This window comes from Lycium barbarum, chromosome 6, assembly GCF_019175385.1.
Source record: "Lycium barbarum isolate Lr01 chromosome 6, ASM1917538v2, whole genome shotgun sequence".
Taxonomy (NCBI): Eukaryota; Viridiplantae; Streptophyta; class Magnoliopsida; order Solanales; family Solanaceae; genus Lycium; species Lycium barbarum.
In genome coordinates, this window is record NC_083342.1 from 66,607,067 (window position 1) to 66,619,245 (window position 12,179).

The window sequence follows — 12,179 nt, forward strand, 5'->3', positions numbered from 1 at the left end:
TCTCTTCCTTACTTCATCATTATCATTATCATCATAGAAATATTCTCGTTAGAATAGCTACATTATTTGTCGTTTGATAAGCGGCATAAGGATCAAAAGTTTCCTTTGGATTCTACTTCAAAATAGGTCAAACGGAACAACAAGGAAAATCCGGGAACCATGGGCCCACCTCGGGTCAAATGAGGCGGCGTACCAAATTTACGTTCATTACATTTCATGACGTCACTTGGGAGGGTCTTAGGGTAGTCGGGTCCTCTTTATACAAGTTCTAGATGTTTAGGAAGTTTTTCTAACATTTCGCACAATTTTTAGTTCAATTCTACTGAACGAAAAAGGGAAAACTTTGGGTGCGGGTTCCGGAGAATAGAATTGTCCCCGCGGCTCGTATCCGACTTATTACGTCTAAGACATGCCATAGAAAGAAGGGTGAAGCCTTACATACCTTTTTCCGCTCCTTACGCTTCTCCAAATTCACGTTCCAAATTCGCCAAAATCTACAAATTGGTCACATTTACCAAAACTTAATTAGAGCATTTAGAAGTTGATTCTTCAAAGTAACATTTGTCTGCCGAAATTTCGGCAGCATTTCCCCTGTAAATACATCGTCCCCAAGAATCTATCTTGGCCAATTTCAATCAACAACAATCCGGGAATTCAACCCGGCCAAACTATCAACACAATGCCAACAATCATACCAACAATTTCCATAACCAACCCAAAGTACATTCTAACAATTTAATCAACATACTACTTCCTTCAAGATCTTTTAACTCCAATAAGAACAATAACAACTTAATAATTTACACATTAACAACATCATACCAACAACATTATATTCTATTCATGCAAGAACATCACATTCCATTTACATAAACTTCCACAACAAGCCTCCAACTACTACAACTTCACTAAACTCATTAGGCTTCTATTTGCAACATAAAATCCATAGCACAACAATCAAACTACTAAATAAAACTTGCTCACCATTCCTTCATAATTCATCAATATACACGGCCATATGTACCATATACAACTCACGGCCACAACAACCACATGCATATTTTCATAAACTTTCATCCTTTTTCATGCATTACATCAACAACCAACATACTACACAAAATTAATTCAATCTCTACTTCTACACCAACATATTCGGCCACATGCATATTTACATATTCATCATGCAAACTTCCATCTTAGCATACTACAATACATATAAACCCTTCATAACACATAAAACAAGATTAAAACTCACCTTTCTTCTTCAACTTTTCAACTTGCCTCAAATGCGGGAACGACGAAACGGATGACTTATCTTCCGAAACAATTATGCCACGTTGTAGAGGACCCTTGAATTAGTGGAGATACCACAAGAAAATAATTTTTGGAGCAATATTTCTATGGCTTGAATTTCCATGGCTTGGCCGAATTTGCCCTTCTCTTTGCTCTCTATTTCTCTTTTTCTTTCTTGAAGTTTCATGAGCTTGTCTTGAATTAGAAGACAACATGTATATATATATATCTCCAATCATGTGAGGGGCACATGCCCCTCTCTAGAAAATTCTTTCTTTTTCTTAAAACTAAAAGAAGATTACTAATGTCTTCTTAAGAAGCTTTGGCCCCTAACTTTTTAAAATTTACAAATAGCCCCCATTACTTATGAAATGGCCACATGCTCCTTTCTTCATTTCCTAGAGAATTCTTCTCTTTTTCTTAAAGAATTAAAAGATGACTCATTGTCTTTCCATGTACACTTTGGTCCATAGATTTCCATCACATGGTCAATATGCCCTTTTTGGAACCTTCATGAACTCCTTTTATAAAATTCCCATTTGCTCCTCGACTTTCCTCAATATTGCCATTCCGCCCCTAGCCTTCCACATTATTTCCACGACTCCTTTTTGTGAATTTCTCTTCTTATCCTTAACCTTTCTCAATCTCTCCATACTACCAATATTCATAAATAATATTCATAATCGACTTGTATATAATAATAAGTTTTGAAAATGGTCTCGCCCTTAACTTTCCACGACGACCTTGAAATATCCAAACGCACAAAGTACGGGCTATAACATCCTCCCCCCCTTTAGAACATTCGTCCTCGAATGTTCAACTGATCTTGTGGGGTCTGGTAGCACTTCGGGAGGGGGTTCCTTTATAGTTTCCCTTTTCTCCATGTCCGTTCCATATCCTTTACCTTATTTTTCCTTATAATCGAACTCCTTGCCTTTTCATGAGTCACTGCTCTATGTCATAGGTTTTGTCTAACTCACTGTGTCACCTCATTATCCTTGTTCCTTCCGGGTCCTTCCTTTTCTATTATTGTCTCGTCACCGCACCTAAACGGAAACCATGTCTTAGTGCACCATCCTTACTTAACGGTTCAGTGTAGTCGTAGGCTATTTCTTCATCTTCAGGTCCATCTCTTGGTATACTCATTGTTATTTCGCTTCTACTTCCCTCCCAAGTATTCTTGCGACACGCCGACCTATTTTAAACTCTGATTCCAAGCTAATAGGTTTCCTTTTTAGGTCTAATATGGTCTCCCCCCCATTAGGGGACTCCTTATATGCCAACAGTCCTCATTTTGTCCATATTTCCACACCTTTCCATTCACTATTCGTCCTTTCACTCGTTTGGCCCACCTGCTCGTGATTCTCCTTCAACTACATGTTTGTATTACAGCTATACGTCCATATCTCTCAGGCGTCCACTACTTTTGTCCTTCGCACCAAATTCTTACAACTTCCGCTCTCCCTATCCTTGCTCGTACATTACCATAGCTACATACTTATTCTTTTATAGATCTCTCACCTCAACATCATTGCAAGCCTAAGCACTTTTCCTCTCACTTCACGTTCTCTTATCCTAGTCACTACTCCTTTATCCCCCTTATCGACATCCGTTCTCGAACTTCATACACTCTTCTTTTGTTCCACCTAACCACACTTTATCCCTTTTTACATGCCTTCTTGAATTTCCATCCGAGCGGGTTCGTGTTTTGTCGGTAGCTTCTCCCAAGATTTTACTCGCGGAGGTTTCTTACTTTTCCCTTTTTCCTGTGATACTTTGATCTCTTTGTTTTCCATCTACTCACTCTTTATTTTCCAAGTGTTGTTATACTAGAATTTCCAATCTTTACCTATAGTAGAACAATAATGATTTACCTGGCAACAGTTTCCCGTTTATCTTTGCCACTTTTCGAACTTCGGTATCCTTGCGTGATCAATGCCCCTTTTCCGTAGCTCCGGGCGCTGGGACTCACGTATCCTCCGCTACAATCATGTATGGGATACGCTACACCTTTATATATTTATATATATTTACTATCTACTAGCCCACAAAATACCTCCAAACGCTGTTCAGGCTTAGCCTAATTCTAGGGCTGTGATGCCTTTTCTGTCTCTTCACCGAGCTAGTCTGCCTCGTCCTACGTGTCTTCTTATAGTCTCCAACCATCCCATACACTCTAGTTTTTCATTAGCCTACCCTAGCTTTTCATTTGTCTCTTATGCCTCAATTTATAAAATTTCTTGTCAACTTCCCAGGGGGTCACCCATCATGGAATTGCCCCTCCTGAGCACGCTTAACCCAAAGACTTCACTGGAATTCAGTGTCTTAATGCTGATATTGTCACGACCCGACTAGGGGGCCACGACGAGCACCCGGTGCTACCCCACCCGGGCACCCCCTTATCATGCATATCATAACATCTAGGTGAACCATAATTCATTTCATGCATTTTAAATCATTAATCAAGCTAGTCCCATTGGACGACCATCATCAATTAACATATCATGGGCATCTATGCCATGTCAAATATACAAGGCCGACGAGGCCAACAAAAGATATACAAAACATAGGCCGACATGGCCAAACATCTCTACCCACATACACATGACTACGAGCCTCTAAGAGTATGACATATCATGAGCGGGACAGGACCCCGCTATGCCCATAGTTATATACACAAAAGAATGAGTACCCAAAAGATATGGCTCCGAAGGAAATGGAGCTCTCTATGAAATCTTCAAATAGGCAGCTATGGGTCAAGTCTGTCTCCCTGTGCACCTGCGGGCATGACGCAGCGTCCACAAACAAAAGGACGTCAGTACGAAGAATGTACTGAGTATGTAAAGCATGATTAACATTGATATACAACATAATGAACAATATATGGAATAGCATAGGAGGGGAGACAATAATATCATCATCATCATGTCGCTTACTTACTCACATCGTCATTCGTGCCCCATAATAAAACTCGTACCATGCTTGTGCTCGTATTAGTGTACATGTCCTCATTCGTATTCTTATACATAGTCTCATCACATTCTTTTACATAATATATACATACATAATCATTTCGTATACATGGCATTTACATACCGTACCCGACCTCATTAGATGAGTATTTCATATACATACTTGGCCAACCAAGGCTCAATGTTACTCATACCTGGCCCTACCAAGGCTTCAGGGTTATCCGTACCATCTGCAGATGTGTGCGCGCGTTTCGAAATCGTATACATATTCTATACATATTCATACACATATATTCTACCCGGCGTTATAAGCTCGGGGTTTCATTATAGCCCTTCATGGGCACGTATGAGCATAACAGCCCGTAGGCACTTTTAGCATCATTATTATCACCATCATCATTACTATCATTCGTTATTGTTACCTCTATATCGTAGTCCTACTCGTCACCTGAGGTGCGTAGCGCATTCGTAGTACCAATCAAGGATAGTGAGCTTATGAGCTCGGAATGTGAAACATTTGTAGTCAACATGCTCATATAGAGGGATTAGGAGTTTGGCCAAAGAACCATGCCTTATGAAAGAAGGGTTAGCCTTACATACCTCTTTGTCGAATTATTCTACACTTGCACGTACTCCTTTGATGCTCACGTTTCTACCTTCATTAAGGCCATACTATCATTAGTATCGATAACTAGTGCACATGGCTAGAACTAGAGAAAATTGGACAGCATCTCCTTTATCTATACAACATTTGTCCATATCATAATTCAACCCCAAACGTCAACAACACATTTATAATATCATTTCCATGGCCATTAATCATCTACATTATCCACATTCTCAATTCACTTCCATTTGTCCCTATTTAGGGTCACAACACCCAATTTCGTTCATCCATATACAATGTTTATTTCATGATCTTAACGTCATTTATAACACACTCATATCACAATACAACAACAATCATGATTCAATTCAAACTATGTCTCAAAAACGTCACTATTCATCATTCATGTCCTAGTGGACCATGTTTTCTACAATCCATGCATTTTAATTCTCCAATACCGTAAACATCATATAAAAATCATGAATCTTACCTTAGAAGTTTTAGGGACAAGCTTTTGTTGATAATACTCCACTTTGAGTAAAACCCTAGTTTTTCTCCATTTGGGTTTCTTGACTTTAGATGATCCTTGATGGGTTTCTACCTTGGATTTACTTGTTTAATGTGGTTGATGGATTAATACCCTTGAAAACTTGTACAAAAGTTGTAGAGAGATGTTTTAGAGAGAGAGAGGAAATGTGGAAATGATTTTCATGAACTTGGTCTTTATTTATTAAATCATCACCGAACTGTCGGGTTCCATTATACGGTCCATTATACGGTCCGTATAATGGTTATACGGTCCGTATAATAGACCGTGAAATGGGTCTGCCCAGCACCCCTTCACTGTGACTACTTGACGGTCCGTTATACGGTCCGTAAAACAGTTTTACGGTCCGTATAACTGACCGTAAAATGTTACCAGTGAGCAACCTTTCACTGTGACCATTCGACGGTTCGTTATACGGTCCGTATAAATTTTATACGGTCCGTATAACTGACCGTAAAATTCCACCAGCAACCAACCTTCACTGTGATGGTTTTACGGTCCACTATACGGTCCGTATAACATTATACGGTCCGTATAATGAGCCGTAGAACTCATCAGTCACTGAACTTAGTTTCGCCACTTCGTTTGATCTCCGATCCTCATGGAACCTTCTTAACACTTGTTTAACACTTCAATACTAATCTAAGGGACGTTATAACTCTTTTCCAAAATGCCCTTAAGTCATCATTAACCCGATACTCATATTTCGCTAGTTCATTCACTTGCGTACCAACGGAAGATTTTTCCGAGGTGTAACATTCTCCCCCCCTTAAGAACATTCGTCCTCGAATGTTGAGAACACCCGGGATTTTATAAAAATTTCGCCAGAGTTTCCCCTATAACATGGCACTAACAACCTGTCACAACAACCCATAATATCGATGCCACACAGGGCCACATCATAACAACATGAAAATTTTTGGCCACACACGACCCAGAAGCATAAAAGGAAAACATCCATACCTTATGATTTTGACGTCTCATCTTGGACTTCTCCCAAGGGCTGAAATAAATGCGGGTACTTGGATTGCATATTTTCTTCCGCTTCCCATGTCATTTCCTCTCGATTATTATTTTTCCACAAAACTTTAACTGAGGCCACTTCTTTGTTTCTAAGCCTCCGTACTTGCCTATCTAATATGGCAATGGGTATTTCATCATAAGTTAACTTTTCTGTCACTTGAATATCATTCACTGGGACGACCCTCGTAGGATCTCCAACACACTTCCGAAGCATCGAGACATGGAAAACCGGGTGAACTGACTCCAAGTCTGGAGGTAAGTCTAATTCATAGGCCACTTTGCCTATCTTTCGCACAATTTCATAAGACCCTATATACCGGGGACTAAGCTTCCCCTTTTTGCCAAATCTCATAACGCCCTTCATCGGCGACACTTTCAAAAACACCCAATCCTTAACTTGAAACTCTAAGTCCCTTCGACGATTATCCGCATAAGACTTTTGGCGACTTTGAGCCGCCAACAACCGATCTTGTATGAGCTTGACTTTCTCTATGGCTTGTTGGACCAAATCGGGCCCCATTAACTTGGCCTCTCCCGTTTCAAACCACCCAATCGGGGATCTACACTTTCGCCCATATAAAGCTTCATATGGTGCCATTAGGATGCTGGAGTGATAACTATTATTGTAAGCAAACTCAATGAGTGGCAAATGGTCATCCCAATTTCCCCCAAAATCTATCATGCATGCCCGTACCATATCTTCAAGAGTCTGGATGGTGCGTTCAGCTTGCCCATCGGTCTGTGGGTGAACTGCCGTGCTAAGGCGCACTTGGGTCCCTAGACCCTCTTGAAAGGACTCCCAAAATTTGGCCGTAAACTGAGTTCCTCTATCGGAGATAATAGACACTGGGACACCATGGAGTCTCACTATTTCTTTAACATAAAGCCTTGTATAATCTTCTGCCACATAGGTCGTCCTGACCGGTAAGAAATGAGCTGATTTAGTGAGTCTATCCACAATCACCCATATGGAATCATACTTGCGTCGAGAACGAGGTAGCCCTGTAATGAAATCCATATTAATCACTTCCCACTTCCAAGTTGGGATTTCTATAGCTTGCAATAAGCCACCCGGCTTTTGGTGTTCTATTTTTACTTGTTGGCAATTGGAACATTGGGCTACAAACTCCGCTACATCTTTCTTCATCCCATTCCACCAATATATAGACTTAAGATCATGATACATCTTCGTCGTTCCAGGGTGGACGGAGTAACGGGAACAATGAGCCTCTCTCAAAATCTGGTGGCGTAAGTCTGCCACATCGGGGACACATAGCTTGCCTCGGCATCGGAGGGCTCCGTCTCCCGAAATATCAAATGGTGACCCCTCTTTCTGAGCGAGCGTATCTCTGTACTGCATTAGCCTGGAATCCTCACCTTGTCGCTCTTTTACTTCCGCTACTAGCGACGAAACTGCCGAATTCTGAATGGTAGCTCTGCTGCTACCTGAGTCCACTACTCGGACCCCTAGGATGGCTAGCTGCTGAAGCTCACGGGTCATTTCTCTCTTTTCTTGTCGCACATCGCATAAGCTTCCCATAGACCTGCGGCTAAGAGCATCGGCCATAACATTTGCCTTTCCGGGGTGGTACAGGATTTCGACGTCATAGTCTTTTAGCAACTCTAGCCATCGTCGTTGCCGCAAATTTAACTCTTTCTACTTGAAGATGTACTGGAGACTCTTATGATCTGTATAAATATCCACGTGGACACCATATAAGTAATGTCTCCATATCTTTAAAGCATGGACCACCGCGGCCAATTCTAAGTCATGGGTAGGATAATTCTGTTCATGTTTCCGTAATTGTCTAGAAGCATACGCGATCACCTTACCATTTTGCATCAATACACAGCCTAGCCCGACGCCTGAAGCATCACAATAAACAACATATCCTTCCACTCCCTCTGGAAGTGTCAAGACTGGGGCAGAAGTCAATCTGTCTTTCAACTTTTGGAAACTACGTTCACAAGCATCTGTCCATTGAAACTTAGCTGACTTCTGATTCAACTTTGTGAGCGGTGCAGAAATAGAAGAGAAACCCTCAACAAATCTTCTGTAATACCCGGCTAAGCCCAAAAAGCTACGAACCTCTGTAGGGGTTGTGGGCCTTGGCCAAGTTTTCACTGCCTCGATCTTTTGACTATCCACTCGAATACCATCAGCTGCAACAATATGGCCCAGGAATGATACCGAGTTCAACCAAAACTCACATTTGGAGAATTTTGCAAACAACTCTCGAGCTCGAAGAACTCCAAGGACGGTTCGCAAATGCTCCGCATGCTCAGCCTCGGATCTAGAGTACACTAGGATATCGTCGATGAATACAATCACGAATAGGTCCAGAAAAGGCCTGAATACATTGTTCATTAAGTCCATAAACACTGCCGGTGCATTAGTTAGCCCAAACGACATTACTCGGAACTCGAAATGGCCATATCTTGTTCTGAAAGCTGTCTTAGGGACATCTTTCTCCCTAACTCTTACTTGGTGATACCCGGACCTCAAATCAATCTTTGAAAACCATTTGGCACCATGCAATTGATCAAATAAATCATCAATCCTCGGGAGGGGATACTTGTTCTTAATTGTCACTTTATTCAATTGCCGATAATCAATGCACATTCTCAAGGAGCCATCCTTCTTCTGGACGAACAATACGGGTGCTCCCCACGGGGATGAACTAGGCCGAATGAAGCCTTTTCCAAGCAAGTCTTTCAATTGCTCCTTCAACTCTTTCAACTCTGCGGGTGCCATCCTATAGGGAGGAATAGATATGGGATTAGTGTCTGGCAACACATCAATCGTAAAATCTATCTCTCGCTCGGGAGGAAGGCCTGGAAGCTCTTCCGGGAACACATCCGGAAATTCGTTCACTACCGGAACTGATTGAAGAGTCGGCGACTCAACTTCTACATCTCGAACTCGCACTAGGTGATAAATACACCCTTTAGTGATCATCTTCCTCGCTTTTAGATAGGAAATAACCTACCCTTTGGTGACGCCGTATTCCCTTCCCATTCTAAGACTGGTTCGCCCGGGAACTGGAAACGAACCATCTTCGTTCTACAATCAACATTGGCGTAGCAAGAAGCCAACCAATCCATGCCCATAATAACATCAAAATCTACCATTTTTAGTTCATGCAAATCAGCTACTGTACGGCGGTCACATATCACCACTACGCAATCTCTATACACTCGGCTAGCTATCACCAATTCGCCAACGGGCGTAGACACCTCAAAAGGCTTAATAGACTCCGGCTCAATTATAGATCGACCCGCAATATATGGAGTAACATAAGACAATGTGGAGCCCGGATCAATCAAAGCATATACATCATGAGAGAATACCGATAATATACCTGTGACCACATCAGGAGAAGACTCAAGATCTTGGCGTCCAGCCAAAGCATAAATACGGTGCTGAGGACCGCTGGAACTGGGAGCTCTGCCTCTACCTCTACCATGGCCAACCTGCGCATGTGAACCTGGCCCCATAGGGCGTGCAGATGCTGAAGACCCGGCTATCGACCCTGATGGCTGGGCCCTACCTCTACCCTGTACTGAGGGGCAATCACGCATAATGTGGCCTGGTCGACCACAAGAATAGCAAGCATCTGAACCTGATCGGCACTGACCCCAATGCAACTTCCCACACTGGGAACATCGTGGCACGGGTGGTCTAGACTGGCCTGAATCATCTCTATACTGAGGCCCTGAATAACTCGGGCTCGGCCCTGAATGAGCAGATCTATCCAATCTCTGGCCTGAAAACCGTGGGAGCGCACTGGTCATAGAGTAGCCTGCATGCCTAGGGGGCTGCTGCCGGTGCCCACCTCTGGACTCACTCATCGGCCCCGAAGATCTAGCCCTCTTGCTATGTCCCCTATCCTGTTCACGTTCATTCCTCCGCTGCTGTAGGTGTTCCTCCAATTCCTGAGCATGCGCCTGAATACGTGCAATATCCATGCCATCCTGAAGAGATGCAGTCAAGCATTTATCCATCAAATGTGGCCCTAGGCCCTTCACAAACCGGTGCACCCGATCGCCCATATCCGCTACCATGGCCGAAGCATACCTAGCCAAGGAATTGAAGCGGAGACTATACTCTGTAGCACTCATGCTACCTTGCCTCAGATTCAAGAATTTATCGGCCCTAGCTCGCCGAACTTCTGGAGGCATGTAGTGACGGAGAAAAGCATCGACAAACTCTTGCCATACCGGCGGAGGTGCATTGGCTCCCCGCGAAGCCATCCAAACCGTGTACCACTGGATTGAGACATCCCTCAATCTGTATGACGCTAGCTCCACCGATTCGGTGTCTGAAGCATGTATCAATCGGAGCGTCCTTAGCATACCATCAACAAAGTCCTGGGGATCCTCCTCCAGTTTCGACCCAAAGAATTCCGGGGGTTTCAAAGCAATGAAGTCACGGGCCCTTGCGCTAACAGTCCTGTCACCTTGCCCCGCGCTTGGCCTCTGAGTCTGGGCCGCAACCAACTGAGTCAACAAATTAATGGCCTCTCTTACGTCTTGGCCTGAAGCATTCGGCGGAGGAGCTGGAGCTGGGGCTGAGGCTCCCACGTGCTCCTCAGTAATAGGCACTGTCTGGGAGGACTGAGATTGAGCCGCACTCTGGGACTCATCTTCCTATACTACTGGTGGCAGTGCTCTTTCAGCCCGCTTTTCTGCCACCGTCTTGCCCCTTTGGGCTGCTGTAGCCTTTTTCTTTTTAGGCATCTCTGAAATACACAACACACGACTTAAGAACAAGAATTTCTTAGATCATAGCGTTGAATGAAAACATGGGACAAGATCGTAAAGCTCATGAAACATTACTTCATGTACCTTAGAGTTTTTAGAAAATAAAGTCATGGCAAAAGAATAGGGTTGGACTCAAGGACTAGTCCATTATTCTTGTATTCATATTGAATCCTTCCTTTAAGACTTTTAGTCATACAATCATTCCCGTCATACTTGTCATAGACATATTCTCTTCCTTACTTCATCATTATCATTATCATCATAGAAATATTCTCGTTAGAATAGCTACATTATTTGTCGTTTGATAAGCGGCATAAGGATCAAAAGTTTCCTTTGGATTCTACTTCAAAATAGGTCAAACGGAACAACAAGGAAAATCCGGGAACCATGGGCCCACCTCGGGTCAAATGAGGCGGCGTACCAAATTTACGTTCATTACATTTCATGACGTCACTTGGGAGGGTCTTAGGGTAGTCGGGTCCTCTTTATACAAGTTCTAGATGTTTAGGAAGTTTTTCTAACATTTCGCACAATTTTTAGTTCAATTCTACTGAACGAAAAAGGGAAAACTTTGGGTGCGGGTTCCGGAGAATAGAATTGTCCCCGCGGCTCGTATCCGACTTATTACGTCTAAGACATGCCATAGAAAGAAGGGTGAAGCCTTACATACCTTTTTCCGCTCCTTACGCTTCTCCAAATTCACGTTCCAAATTCGCCAAAATCTACAAATTGGTCACATTTACCAAAACTTAATTAGAGCATTTAGAAGTTGATTCTTCAAAGTAACATTTGTCTGCCGAAATTTCGGCAGCATTTCCCCTGTAAATACATCGTCCCCAAGAATCTATCTTGGCCAATTTCAATCAACAACAATCCGGGAATTCAACCCGGCCAAACTATCAACACAATGCCAACAATCATACCAACAATTTCCATAACCAACCCAAAGTACATTCTAACAATTTAATCAACA